Source organism: Oenanthe melanoleuca, chromosome 1 (genome assembly GCF_029582105.1).
Source record: "Oenanthe melanoleuca isolate GR-GAL-2019-014 chromosome 1, OMel1.0, whole genome shotgun sequence".
Classification (NCBI taxonomy): Eukaryota; Metazoa; Chordata; class Aves; order Passeriformes; family Muscicapidae; genus Oenanthe; species Oenanthe melanoleuca.
In genome coordinates, this window is record NC_079333.1 from 45,010,222 (window position 1) to 45,024,858 (window position 14,637).

Consider the following 14,637-nt stretch of genomic DNA (forward strand, 5'->3'; position numbering starts at 1 on the left):
CCTTCAGGTACAGGAAGGCAATTAGGTCACTCCTAAGCCTTCAGGTAGAATGCTTTAAAGATTCAGATCTCTTCTACAGATACTGGCTTTTTCATATATTTATACCTCTATCTGTGTGGAGGGGTTTTAATTACACAAGTGTACACGTATTATTGCTATTATACCACTGTGGTCGCTATAAATAAAATGTGGCCATCCTGACTCAATGATATTAGAACTTTTCTGAGACAAAGAACAGTAAACCAATGCAGCCAGGACTACATTAAAGGAGTTTTACCATTGCTAGCAAGTATTCATGTATAAAAGACTGGACACTAATCAAAGCAAAATACAGATGATAGAGCTCATCTCTCCTTCAGAAGAAACCTATACATTATGAAGGCATAATATTGAGTAGATTGATTTGTACAAAACAGGATTGCCTCAAGACAATTTTCTCATGGTGCAGTAACCTTTCCAGCACAGACATATGTATGTGTTAAAACTAGTGTTCACTATGACGAAATTATTTCCTATTTTCAAATCACATTACATGTGTAGTCTGGAAAAGAGAAAGTTTTGTTTTTACCCTTTCATGTAACGTAACATGAATTTGTAAAACATCAAAATACAGCTGGAAGGACAGAATTTCCCTCTCCAAAGACTAATAAAATTTAAATAGGGCTAGAGAAAGCTATAGCTTCAATTATTTGTAGTCTTCCACTCTTAATTTCCTCTTCAAAATCCCCTTTAAAAAAAATAGCAACCCCTATAAGCATCTGTGCAGTTAATAGTCCAGTTGAATGGTAGTGTAAGTAACAGAGGCCATACTGCTGTCAGAGTTCATAGCCAAAGCTATTCCCATACATAAGTAAAAGGAAACTGCTTTGAGAATTAAGCCAAACAGCAAACTATAAACTCTAGCTACTCGAGACAGTCCCACACAAACACAAGCCAACCTGTCATATTAGTCTTCCTTTAAAGTGCTTGTGTACTATCAAATCTGTTTCTCCAAGCGAAGCCGAGAAAGTTCTAGAGGCACTGATTAGGACAAGCAAACTCTGTAGTAAAACTGACTTTTAAGAAGCAGATTGCTTTCAAGCCAAGTTGTTTGCTTAAATCCCTGGTTTTGATTTAGAAACAATACACATATTGAGCAGAAATATGAGAGAACTCGCAGTTCCTGAAATACCCTTTGAGATTTTACTTCTACCCTGACAGCATGACAAGCATCAGAAGTTACTCACACTCCTTGGAATATGTATTTTTCCCTTTTACCCCAGGCTGACTAGGCAATAAAATAGCACACAAAGGGGTTTCCAGCAGGATCTGATACAAGCTGTACTCCCATGACCTTACCTATTCCCCAAAAGCCTCTCAAAAATGGAGAACACATACTTTCATCGATTGTTTCCATCCAACTGGGATACCTTTGACCCCTTGAAGAGTTAGGCCAGGCTTCCTGCCCTTTGGCAGCTGCTCAGTGATAGGCAGAGTGCAACAGTCTATACTGGACACTTCATTCCTGGCCTTGATCCCATCTGTGCCCTCTCAGGACTTCAAATGAAGCAGAGCCTAGCAAGCAGACTGCAAGGCAGCATTCTCCTGCTTGGGTCAGCGCCCCTTTGGCAAGCAACTGGAAAGAGGCACTCAAGCCTGACCATGCTTCTGTTTAAGACAACAGCATCTAAATTGCCTTGCTAGGGCAGATGAAGGATATGGAACACACTGAACAAGGAAAACACTGCACATGCCCTGAAGGACAGCTGCGTGGACACTCCCACACCTGGTAAACACAGACTGTCAGAGAAAGAAGCAGAGATCAAAAAGCTGGAGCAGCAAGGATATAGGGAAACTGGATTTTCTCTCATCCCAAAACTACAAGTAAGAGCTCTCTACATCTGCATCCAAGCAGAGGACAATAACAGGACTAAAAGTGCTAACCTTAGATTACAGTTTTTTAAACCCATAAATTACAGTGCTAAAATATAGGCACATATCAGGGAGCGGGGGAAACACTATTGGGTTACACTAGCAAGATGCTAGGAAACATTCCTGCTAGATCATAGAGATCTTCACTATCTGAACACTTCTAGATCTGTAGGATCAAATAACTCTCATTTAACAACTGAAGGAAAGTAACAGGAGAGCTATCCAAAACACAAGCACTGTCACCACATGTAAATTATGAAAACGAAAGAATTTAGTGTTATAATATCAGAATACCAGAAATCCAGATAGCTATATACTTGCTCAGCCGATACAAGACCCATAACCAAACTATCTACAAAGCATTAGATCATGAAATTAGAAAAGCATGACAAACTATCCAAATGGTTTTATGCATGCCACTCTGTTTAATCTACTTACTAGTTTTTGCTAAAAGATTTGTCATAAAGTAAACTCTTCTGTTGCACTTTGATTACAAAATTAGTACTTCACAACAATAGCATCAAGTAAATACCTCAAGATTGTGCAGCTTAAACAATTCTGTCAAAGAAAGTCTGAAGATTAGATTTTCTAAGAGCTCTACCAATATCAATTCATGCTCAATGCTACTTACCTTCCAAACACCAAAAGAAATTCAATCCTTCTGTCTTGCAATTTGAGCACAGCAGATTACAGTGACAAAAAGACAAAAACTGCTGCCCAGAGAGCTTGTGGAAACCCCATCCCCAGACACATTCAATAAAGACCAGGTTGAACGGGGCCCTGAGCAACCTGATCCAGGGAATGGAACCCCTGCCCATAGCAGAAGGGTTGAAACTAGATCTTTAAGGTCCCTCCCAACTCACACACATTCTACAGCTATATAAAAAATATGAAAAATAAAAAGGTCTGAAAAATCAAGTATAAATAAGCTTTCTTTGAGCAATTAATTTTAATTTAACTGGCAGCAGATATGTAATGACAAACTAGACATGGCACAGATCCAAATCCCCCTTCCTGCCCTCAGTTCCACCCTCGAAACAGGGCACAGGGCAGGCAGCTCCTCCAGCCCATCCCTTGCCACAGGGCACATGAAGAGCCAGCAGCAGGATACAGCCTCCCCTCACCTCCTCAGCTCTCTGGAGAAGTAGTGCCTGGGTCTATGGACCAGCTCCCCACAGGCAGTGCAGAAGTTGCCATACAATTTTGACTTTTTATACTGAATTTTACTTCAGTTCTAAAGTCAAATTAATTTTTGTGCCTATCTTATAAAAAAGGTTTGCTCCTACATTACAGGTTCAACTACTCAGAACAGACTAAGTTCAACTATAGAACAGAATGGCTGGAGGCTCCTGAAGAGCCTGAAGCCTATCTAGAAGGTTTTAAAAATGTGAATATAACTCGACAACATGAAAACACGATAAAACCTGAAAAGCTAAGGGTTTATAAGAGATGATGTTACATGGAATCAAGATCTTTCTAGGTATCAGCCAGTAGCCTAAGATTACTTTATGCTACTTGTCCCCCTTAAATAACATTACCACCTCAGAACAGGCTATACCCTTAGGGAAGGGTGATGTGCATGAACAAGCACACATCTCCTGACAGCAGCTTCAGAGAGGCACTGCCTGGCCATGGTCTGGCCTTGCTTCACCCTTAGGTAATGGTGGGAAAGAAAACGATCAGGAACAAGGGTAGCTTTGCCACTGGCCTCCTTGAAGATCAAAAGAAGCAAAAGCCTCCACTCAGCTGTTCCCTAGTCATTTTCTTAGCCAGATTATTTGGGGGGGAAAAAAAAAGTAAAGTCTTGAGCATTTGAAGAACTTTCAAGTTGTACAGGAATAGAAAAACGGCCTTTGCTAAACACAGTCCTATTTAATACTGGGTGAGGTGACATTAAAAGGCTATTTGCCCTTGTAATCACATCACATGTTTAAGGCAGTTTCTACACCAGCCATAGTTCAGCCAGAACTGAAATTCCAGACAGACTACAAATCCAAAAGGGGATGTGTGTTCAGTTGACAATTTAGTGTCTTCATACTTCCAAAGCTACACAGCAGACAACAATCCCAGGTGTGTTTGAGAGAAAAGGAGGCAAGATGCATTCACTTGGTTCAGTGACTGAACAGGTCCTTGCATCCAAGGACCATTCTGTAAGAGCTGTCCTGATGCCAAACACTAAGGACAGCTTTCAAGTAACTTCATACAACTACTTTAATAATCTTGAAGTGTTCCAATACTGTACATAATCTATGGGAGAGCTCCCAAACATATAATTACTCATTGAAACAGTATTAATATTATATAATCTTTAGATATGTAACAATTGGTTTCAGCAATTTAATACTTTTGATATAAAACAAAATCCATAAAAGCCTTCTCCCAACCAAGTTAAAAAATCTTTACTTGGGGCAATGAATTCTAACAAGAATCAGAAATACCAAAAATAATCAGTTTTTCAGACTGTATGCAAGACCCCTGAAAGTGAGAGATGCTGAGCCCCCATTTATCCCAGCCTCTCAATTATCCAGATACTTCATTCCTCCCAAAGCTCATTCCACTAGATGACAAGATGATCACGTACGCTTATTAAAAAAATTATATCCAAAGGCACTATTTCAAAAGACAGCATCATAAAGATTTTCAGAGCTCCAATACCATTGCAGAGAAACACACAGTTAAGGTAACAACTCCCAGACCAAGACACTCATTCTTACATTACACAGGCTTTCTGACTACGTGAACTGAAATACCACACGGGAAATAGGGATTTAGCCACAATTACTTTGGATACTGAAATCAGTTAGGGCAGAACACCATCTTTTGGAAGACACTAGCAGAGTTGAACAACAAAGGGTATATCTTTAAACAATATGTAGCAGTAATTACCCTGGGCTTGGCCAGTGGTTTTCTTTGCTACAAATATATCTGTACTTTGCTGCTTCAAGCTTCCTTCAGGCCCTAGTTAACCTTTGCTCATAAAGCATGATATGCTCCAAAAATGCTTAATGGAAAAGAATATTGTAACCAGCCAACTGCACACGTGAACCCAAACTCAAGATCACTGAAACTGCATTATGAGGCAGCAGACATGGTCTTAAAACTACACTGGCCATTTTTACAGCAGACTGTATTCAATGTCTTATTAGAATTAAAAAAACCTCACATGCACAAACTACCAACCAAGCAAAAAAACTGACAAAACCGCACACCAAACAATTTTCTTCCTATTTTAGTCCATGTTATTTAGTCTTCTTAGTTCTTAAAATATGCAGTTTACTGTACTTCATATTAACACCAGGCATCTGTTGAGCACACATATGTAAGAAGCTTCCCTACATTAAAAAAAACAAACCTATCACAGCAATAATGACAGTGTATAAACTATTAGCCAAAACCAAGCAACAAACCAGGCAATTTAACACAGGCTTCTGTGATAAAAACTACAGGCACTCCAGGACTTCATGTTCACTGATTAGACAATGCACAGCAGTTAGGTCAGTGGACAGGCAAGGTAACTAATTCCAAGTGCAGAGATTAAGGCAGTCTAAGTAGGAGTGTTTTGTCTCTCACAAAATTAAAAAATGTGCCAGATGCATGCTTGGTCCTACATGACTATCATTGTTTTGAATAATACTTAGAGATTTTCCTCTAGGTGACCATCACAAGAAGTTATACTGAAGATCTATGCTCATAGGAGGTAACTCTACTATACTCCTGTACAGGAACAACCTTTTACTGACTTCAACACAGTACCTTAGCACCCAGTAAATTGACAAATAGCAATCATTCCTTCATGGCAAACATTCTCTAACACCTGCTGCCAGATTATCTCTCTGATTTGTAGATTTCCTTACTAAAGGTTCATGTGGCTCCTGGATGCTGGACAAACATAAATCAAATGATCTGTCACCAGAACTACTTTATTTGCAATCTCAAGTAGCTAAATAATTAACATTTCTTAAAAAGCTTCACATACATTCCACATACAAAAAAATCCCACCCAACAAACTAAACAACCATCTGCTGCCTTCTCTTCCTCCAAAACCATCACACTGGATTTCTCCACTGTCCTTACTGAACTTCTCAAAAACACTCTGTCTACCTGCATTAAAGGTTTCAATAAAATTGCTAATGTCACTTAGTGAACCACAAAGAAAAGTAAGCTTCTTCCAGCTACTTTATACTTTGCCAGACTCCCATAAGTAACACATTTTATCCCTTCCGCTAGTAAGAGGCTGCTTATTTCTTGTAACTTTAAAAGCAACAAAACATTAAAATGTACTTGTTGGCAATTGCCACTGTTAGGAATGATCGCATGGCAAAATGCAACCAGAGGCCATAAGGCAGCCCGTACATATATGTGGGTTTTGTTTGACTTGAAATTCTCTATAATGTATTATAAACTAGGGCTGTACACCACCATTCCCAATAATTATCATTTACAAGTCATCTCTACATTAAAAATGACAGAGTTTTAATTGGGCTGATCCTAGTCCTTACAGCTTAAATGTTCTATTCTCATATACAGTTGGTGCAAACAGACATTTCCAGGACATCCACGGGCAGCTCAGGAAGCAAGAGCACCTCGGCTGCACTGCTCACATCTTTCTAGAACTAGAAGCAGTAAGAACTGGAAACAAATCTTATTTTCGTGGCATTAATTGTTTCCCAGCAAGATACTGGTATCCACTCAACTGAGAAGCTGGACACAACACCTGATTTGCTTTCATCATGACAGCTTTCTGCATTTTTACTTTTTAAGATATGAATATAAAGAAAGCCCTAGGCAAGCTTCTCTTTTCCAGTCAAACAAACACCATTCCCTTAAGTGAACACTAACTTTTCAAAGACCTCCTTTTCCTTGAGTTTTAAAAACACACTTAGTTTCCTATGAGTTTATCCAATATATCTGAAGTTTTTATTAAAGTTTATCTAATAAATATGATACCCACTTCAATTACTAAAAATAACTTTAGTAAGAAAACTCCACAAAATCATGAAGATTATATTTCTTTTTTAAAATTAAACTACTACAGTAATTTCCCTAAAGATTTAGTTATACAATAGATTTCTTTTATTAATATTTACTAAACCTATTAACTCTGTCTATTGAACTGCAGATTTTGTCTGTCAAGCCCTGGATAGAACTAGAAATCCCTTGAGAACCTGATAGTATTAAAGCAACTATAGACAGACCAATTAAGTTTTAATAACTTGAAAAGAAAGTACAAGTTTTCAAAAAGTCAGCCAGTTAAGTTATGAATCCATCCCCCACTTCCTTATGTTATTTACAGGTGAGTTGTGAAATATTAATTCTATAATCCAGACAAATATTACCGTACCAGCCCGGATTTTAAAAAGCCCCTTAACCAATAACTGGCTTTATTCATCCACATTTTCCCAGAGTTTTACTAAACTCCATATCCAAAAGCACACTCTGCTGACCTTTCTCCCCCACATCCCAAGAACACAGAATTCTTGAAGCCAGACAACTTCATTCATTAGCCAAGTCATACCACAGAATTTGATACCTTGTCTTTCTACAAATAGCTGTATCTTCTTGTTTCACTCAATTCTATACTCTAGCTGCAAGAACTTGAATTAGTAACAGACACCAAAAACCTCAACCACGAAAACCAAAGGAAAGATTCACTGTGGCTAGCTTGAAAATCTGACAAGCATACACAGATACCACCAAAACTCAGCATGATGGAAGCTTCAGGAGGACATCTCAATCACCTCAGCTCTGACTAACACTCATTCCCAAAGCTGTCCAAAACCATTATATTCTAACACTTCAGAACTGTGATTTTTAGGTCCAGTTAGAACATGGGTTATGATCATTCAGGATTTGGGAATTCGCTGAAAACTCAAGATATCCAAATCAGTTTTGTCTTGAACACATGGAGAGGAGAGATTGCAAACATTACTTAAAATTAGAGCTAACTAGAAACCTAGTAAATATGAAAGAACAACACTAATCCTCTAACAACACTATGTCACTTAAACAACTAGAGATACTGAGAAAATGGACCTTGACACATTCCTCCATTAAAAAAAAAAGCTTACAACATCGTGACAAAGTTATATAAAAACCCTAGAGATTTCTACAAGATTCCTCTGATTGTTTCCACTCTGTGCAGAAGGCTAAAAAGGGAACACATACTTAGGTATTAAATTCATACAGCTGCAGAACTGCTTAATTTTAGTTTCTGACAGACCAATCAACCCAGAGAAATTCTGTGGGATATTTTCTAGCTTCAACCAGATGTAAAACATCTTTCTTTTCCTTAATTCCCCTGTGAAGGAAATGTATTCCTTTATGTGACTGATGAGAAGGCTTGGAGCAATCAAGCTTCAGTTACAAGAATGATTCTCTAATTATTATGAAAAAGGAAATAATCTTTAAAAAACTGTATAACAAAGCAGCAGTAAGTCAGTATTATGGGAACCACAAAAGTAAGACCACAGATACCTATATTGCTCTGTTTTCTGAATACATGATCAAGATACACCCTGTCACCCCGAACCAGTTCGTTCTCTACTGTTCATTAAGTTAACACTGCAGATGAATAAATCCTATTGCTTCTGGCTGGCTCCACACCAAGAAAGGAAGACCACTTATTCTTAAAAGCCCCAGAAAAACTTGCATGAACAAGGAACCCCTCCAATGAAAGCAAAAGATCAGATATGAAAGTATATTGAAGAAGAAAGGACTATTTATTTCTTACCCTATGGTACAAGACAAATTTGAATTCTTTCTACAGATGTGCATTACTACCCATGTCACTCAAGAGGATTAGTATCCATAACTCATCCATACATCAGATATCAGCTTTGTCTTTTTCCCCTAAAAATACACCATCATGCTTTACTATCAGAAAAAACTGCATTTCATGGGTAGTGTCTCATTTTAAAAAATTCATTTAACACTTGATTACGCATCCTTATGTTTCCATGGTCCCTTGTGCTTGACAGAAATAAGCACATCAGTATGCTGCAGAGACTCTCATCTTCAAAGCCACAGATACTTCCCTCACCATCCAGCTGAAGCCATGCTTCTCTTGTTACCCACACAACAGAAAATAGATCTGGATAATACTCTGTGATCATCTATTGATATAAGCCTTCACATATGTGAAGACCATTAGCAATTTTAAGAGAAATAGTGTTTGTTTATAGTCATTTTCTTCTAACATATGAGAACTCTTACAAACGAGACAGCAAGTATTAGATGGAATTCAGGCAGCACACACTTCCTTTCTAATTTTTTCTATTCTGTCCCATAGCACGGACAAGATATCAGCCCACATCTGCTAAATACCAGCTGCCTAAAATCAGTTCTTGTCAGAAATGACTACTGTTACAACTTAAAATATGAAAGAAGAAGTAACTTTGAAAACAGTGTGTTTGGTTTTTTTTTGAAGTGCTCCCCAGCCTTCCCACCTCACAGTTTCCACTTACAGGAATAAGAGTTATTTAGTAATCTTTTCTTAGCGCTTCTAAGGGTCCTTGCATTCCTTCAGGTCCAAGTACCCCCACTTCATCCAAGCCAACTATCACAGTGCCAGAAAACACTAACAGAAAAAACAGAGCCACAGATAAGGGAGAACAGTCATTAATGAATTCTGAAAAGTGAAAAGCAGGATGAAACAAAAATACCAGCCCAACTCATTCACCACTCACAGCTCAAACCTATTAGTATTGCTTCCTGAAAAAGTGGTAATCTAATACTTAAGTTACACAGTCCTGTGTGTACTTAAACCTACAGGGCTTGGTAACACCTATATTCTTTCATTTATAATTCTACACAGTACACTCAAATCAAAGCAGCTTTTCACACGAAGAGCTGTGTATTTTCCGCTTCCATATAATTAACTTTCCATGCAGATTAGCAAATACCTGGAGTTATGAAAGATCCTATTTGTTCCTCAGAAACAAACAAAAAAAACACTAAATCACTTCTGCCTAACATCTTTGATGACTTATCTGACTACTAGACTCTTTTCCTTATGTAACTACTTATTAGCTTGATGCGTATTTTTAGATTAAGAAAAAACAGAAATTTGAGCAATAGTAAAAGCTTTGTACAATAGAAAATATTCTTTCCCTAGTTTTCCTAATTAGCTTCCTTTGCAAATCCCCAGTGGTAGACAGAAGAGCTGATTACAATTCCAGGCTGAGTGGTAACTGGAGTAACTCACCAGCCACAAGGCACTAGTGAACTGTTGCAAATGCCACTCTGAACAGGACCTGATCCTTGGCTCAAACTATCCAGTTTTCCAGAATATTAACTTTGAGTGCATGTGGGCAGAAGATAGCAGGGCAGATAAAAGCCCTAGCCTCCTCTCTAGTGCAGCACACAACATGTAACCTTCAAAGAACCCACACAGCATTAGCAGTAACAGACTTGTTCTTGTCTTCCCAGCAGTACCTGCATACCTTATCATCTTTCAGTAGAGTTGAAGCACACATGATAACACTTTGGAACATTTGGAGCTTTGGGTAACTTTTGTTTTAGTCTGAAAAGCTAGCAATACCTTTATGCCCACTCTTTGGGAGTAATCAGCATGACATCTCTGACAAGGCATAGAAATCCCTTCTTCTGCAAGAGAATCAGGATCCCAAAAGCAACACCTTTAAAGTTTCTCAGAGCTTCACAGGCACTGTCTCCTGTAATTGTGCTTGAGAGTTTGAAATATAGATTTACATAAAAAGCTCACATGGTGCATATGCAGAAGAAATTCTGTAGGTGAAGGTAACACCTTTCTGCGTAAGCCATAATGCTATGCAAATCTGAGAAGTCTAGTACAGAGGACCCCACTGGAACCATAATCTTTGCTCAAAAACAAATGTGCTGATAAACAATTTATTTTTAATGGTCGTCTGCTCATGTTCTTCTCTGTTATATAGTCTGAGTTCTCAATGGTAAGAACCCAACAAAACCTGCTATTTCTAGCGTATGGCTAAGTCCAATGACAAGGTCAGAGCTTTACTATTAAGAGATCCATGATTCCCAGCTAATATCAGATCTACAGATGTATGAGTATTTAAATACAATGAATAATGATGCCTGTCAAAGATCTCCTTAATTCCTTAATTTTTTTAACTCTTAAGTGTGGGAAGGAAATGTTCCAGTTAAGAAAGAAGATCATGAAAGTCATTGGACAAATCCTATATTCTCAAGGCTAATAGATCTTCTTTATAGAACCTTCACAGTAATGCTACCCTACGGAACAGCTAAAATAAACTAACAACAAAAAAACCAAGTTTTTCAGGTCCTCACTCTTCACTGCTGGAATATAAAACATAACTGCAAAGCTTCCCTGCAGATACCAAGACTATTTGGAACTCTAGACACTGAGTACAGATGACAAATTACACTGTGAAACTACACTTGTTTTTAAGAATACTACAAAATACCATGGTGGCACAAAACAGGTACATCCCAACAGTGAAGCATGCGAACAAGAAGCATACCTGAACAAGTAGAAAAGCAAGAAAGGACAGCTTCTGCTTATATTTTTAGTCATATCTTCACAAGAGGCACCAACATTGAGGGCTCTTACACAGGAGTACCTGTTTGCTGTTACTCACACATCTGTGTATAACCCAGGACTGTCACTCCTGGCATGTGAGTTCTGTAGAACACACTCGCAGTCTAGCTCCTTTTACATCAACAGGATTACTTTACAGCAAAATACTACCCACAGCTTCAGAATTGAGTCCCTCCAGTGTTGTCCTTTCACTACTGTTAAATACAGTCCCACGTTATAAGCAACTGATACAGATCCCAGCTCTTCTTTCCACATGATTTATGGGGAGGAAAACACACAACACTCTTTGGCTATAATATTGCCTGTCTCATTAGATGTTTTCCAGCCAGGGGCTCTCTGGTCATTCAATTTACCTTCTTCAGGTACCCTTCTCACTGCTCCCACAATTCAAAATTCGACAAGATGCCAATGAGAGAAATTTTTCCAGGTTAAGAGCTGCACAATAAGACTTTGTGGTGTTCCAATTTAATTAAAGAGAAAGTGAGTCCAAGAATTACACTCAAAGTAAATCTCATGCTCAAAATATCCTCATTTCAAAAAGCTTTATTAGGAAAAGAAAAAACAAGTGAGTATATGTATGCATGTGGTAAAGTCTATAAGGGATAGACATTTGCAGATTATTATGCTAAGTTTCAAGAATTCAGCTGAATCAAGCTAGGGATTAGTCTTTTCTATTCCCAGGAGTTCCCTGAAGAGAACAGAAATGATTGATTTTTCCCCTGAAGTGCATGATTTAGAAAAAAATTCATCTCTCAAAACCAAGCAAAGACAGTTGTTCGATCACATCTCACCTGCTGCTGCATGCCAAGGAGCAGAAGTGGGAGGGGAAAGTCACACAGGGACTGCACAAAGGGGGAAGTGTATCAATATTTAAAAGCTCTAAGCTCAACTTGGATCTTATAAAAACTCATTTTTAGTATTAATAGATTTCAAAGGTGGAATATATTAAACATAATGCTACAGAATTTCAGTGTGAGAACCTTTGATTTTACGTTCAGTAGAACAGAAGTCAAAATTTCTGTTAGAGGTGCAACACAAAATAAATATTACTAAGGATATCCCATACTTAAAAATTGGAAGTAAGACACCTTGGAATAAAAGAACTATAGGCAATTATTAGCAAGACGTAAGTTTTATATTCAAATGTATATAAAATCCAACTAAAAATTGCAATAAGAGTACTTTGGAGAAAACCCACAGACTTACTTTAGATGGAAAGCAAGAGTAATACAAAGCATTTTTGATGTACCAGTTCAGAACCTCCACAAGATTGTACTCATGTTTTAGGAAAAATATAGATAATATGAGCTAAAGTACCAGTCACCTTCCATATTCATGATGTATCGTATGATAATATTTTCTTTACTTAAAAGACCACCAACCATATATATCAATAGTGGGTTTCTTTTGTTATCTGACATGCCATGGTTCTCCATTTCTTTTTTTTTTTTTTTTCCCATAGAATCAGAAAAGTTAGAGTTGAAACAGACCTTAGTCTAAATTCAACCCCCTTCGATGGGCATGGACACCTTCCACTTGACCAGGCTGCTCAAAGACCCATCCAGCCAGGCCTTGAATGCCTCCAGGGATAGGGAGTCCACAGCCTCTCTGGCCAACCCCTTCCAGTGTCTCACCACCCTCACAGTAGAGAATTCTTTCCTAGCACCTCATCTAAACCTGCCCACTTTCACCTTAAGGCCATTCCCCTTTGTCCTATCACTACATGCCCTTGTAAACAGTCCCTCTCCAGCTCCCTGGTAGGTCTCCTTTAGATACTGCAAGGTGCTATAAGGTCTCTCCAAATCCTTCTCTTCTCCAGGCTGAACTGCCCCAAATCTCTCAGCCTGTCTTCTTAGCAGAGGTGCTTCAGACCTCTGGTCAACTCGTGGGCCCTCCTCTGGACTCATTCCAGAGGTCCACATGTTTGTTTTGTTGGGGGCCCCAGAGCTGAACACAGACCACAGGTCAGGTCTTATGAGAGCAGAGTAGAGGGGGAGAACCATCTCTCTTGACCTGCTGCCTGTGATTCTTTGGAAGAAGCCCAGGATGCCTCTGGCTTTCTGGGCTGTAAGTCCACATTGCTGGGTCATATGGAGCCTCTTACCCAAACATCCCCAAGTCCTTTTTCTCAGGGCTGCTCTCAATCCATTCTCCTCCCAGCCTGGACTTGGGCTTGAGACTGCCCCAACCCAAGCTCAGCACCTTGTTGAACTTCGTGAAGTTCACACAGGCCCACCCCTCAAGCCTGTCCAGATCCCTCTGGATGGCATCCCTTCCCTCTAGTGTGCTGACTGCAGCACACAGCTTGGTGTCATTGGCAAACACACCAGGGGTGCACTTTGATGTTCTGAAAGCTTCCACTAGTTTTTATGTTTACTGAAAATTTTCCAATACTGTTTACAGCTGGATTCTGTAACCAAAGCTTGATACACTCAAAGTTATTTGAATCACATCAAGGCAACTGGAAAATAGCACTTAACTGGTGATAATTTTGCTACAGTAGTTTACCCTCATCAACCAGAATTGCAGATATCCAGTAACTCCTCTGGTACTCCAAGACATGGGCTTTGCATCTCCCATCCAGTCAAGCTGCCAATTCTAAAGGCAAATGTCAGATGCTGCCTATTATAGGTTCTTTCATCTATCCTAAAAATATCTCTAATAGAAATCAGATAGTGAAGTGATATCCAATAGTGATAAGGACATTGAAACACAAAATGGAAAGATTTCTCCTGGGAAAATTCATGTACAGATGTATGATTTTTCTATTTAATTTTGGCATATATGTGAGGAGCATGGCAACCATTTGCAGAACATTTCTGATTTTAGTCTCAAAAGCTACTGTACATAGACAAGCTCACAATGCAGGTGTAGTTACAGCTGTTCCATGCAATACTGAAGATAGAAAAAACAAGTTCTCTTTAAATGTTAGTCCTATATCGATACCTTAAAACTTAACTATATTCCTGATGGCATGCTGCAGATTTTTCCAGTTTGCAGCAGAATCAAACCCATGCACCTAAGAAGTTGCTCATCCTGAGACTTCAGTTTGGTTTGTACAGTTTGTGAAGACCTCTGGGGTACACTTGACACAATACACCTATGTTTTAGCATAAGCTGTTTATCTTGCTAAGTAAGAGAAAGAGTAAGCAAGAGAAATTCAATGTGA

General features: G+C 38.7%; 1 protein-coding gene across 2 annotated transcripts in view; it reads right to left on the minus strand.

Annotated features, from left to right (window-relative positions):
- Positions 1–14,637, minus strand: part of ATP8A2 (ATPase phospholipid transporting 8A2) — a 314,082-nt gene that overhangs the window by 202,154 nt on the left and 97,291 nt on the right. The gene's annotated exons all lie outside the window — the stretch shown is intronic.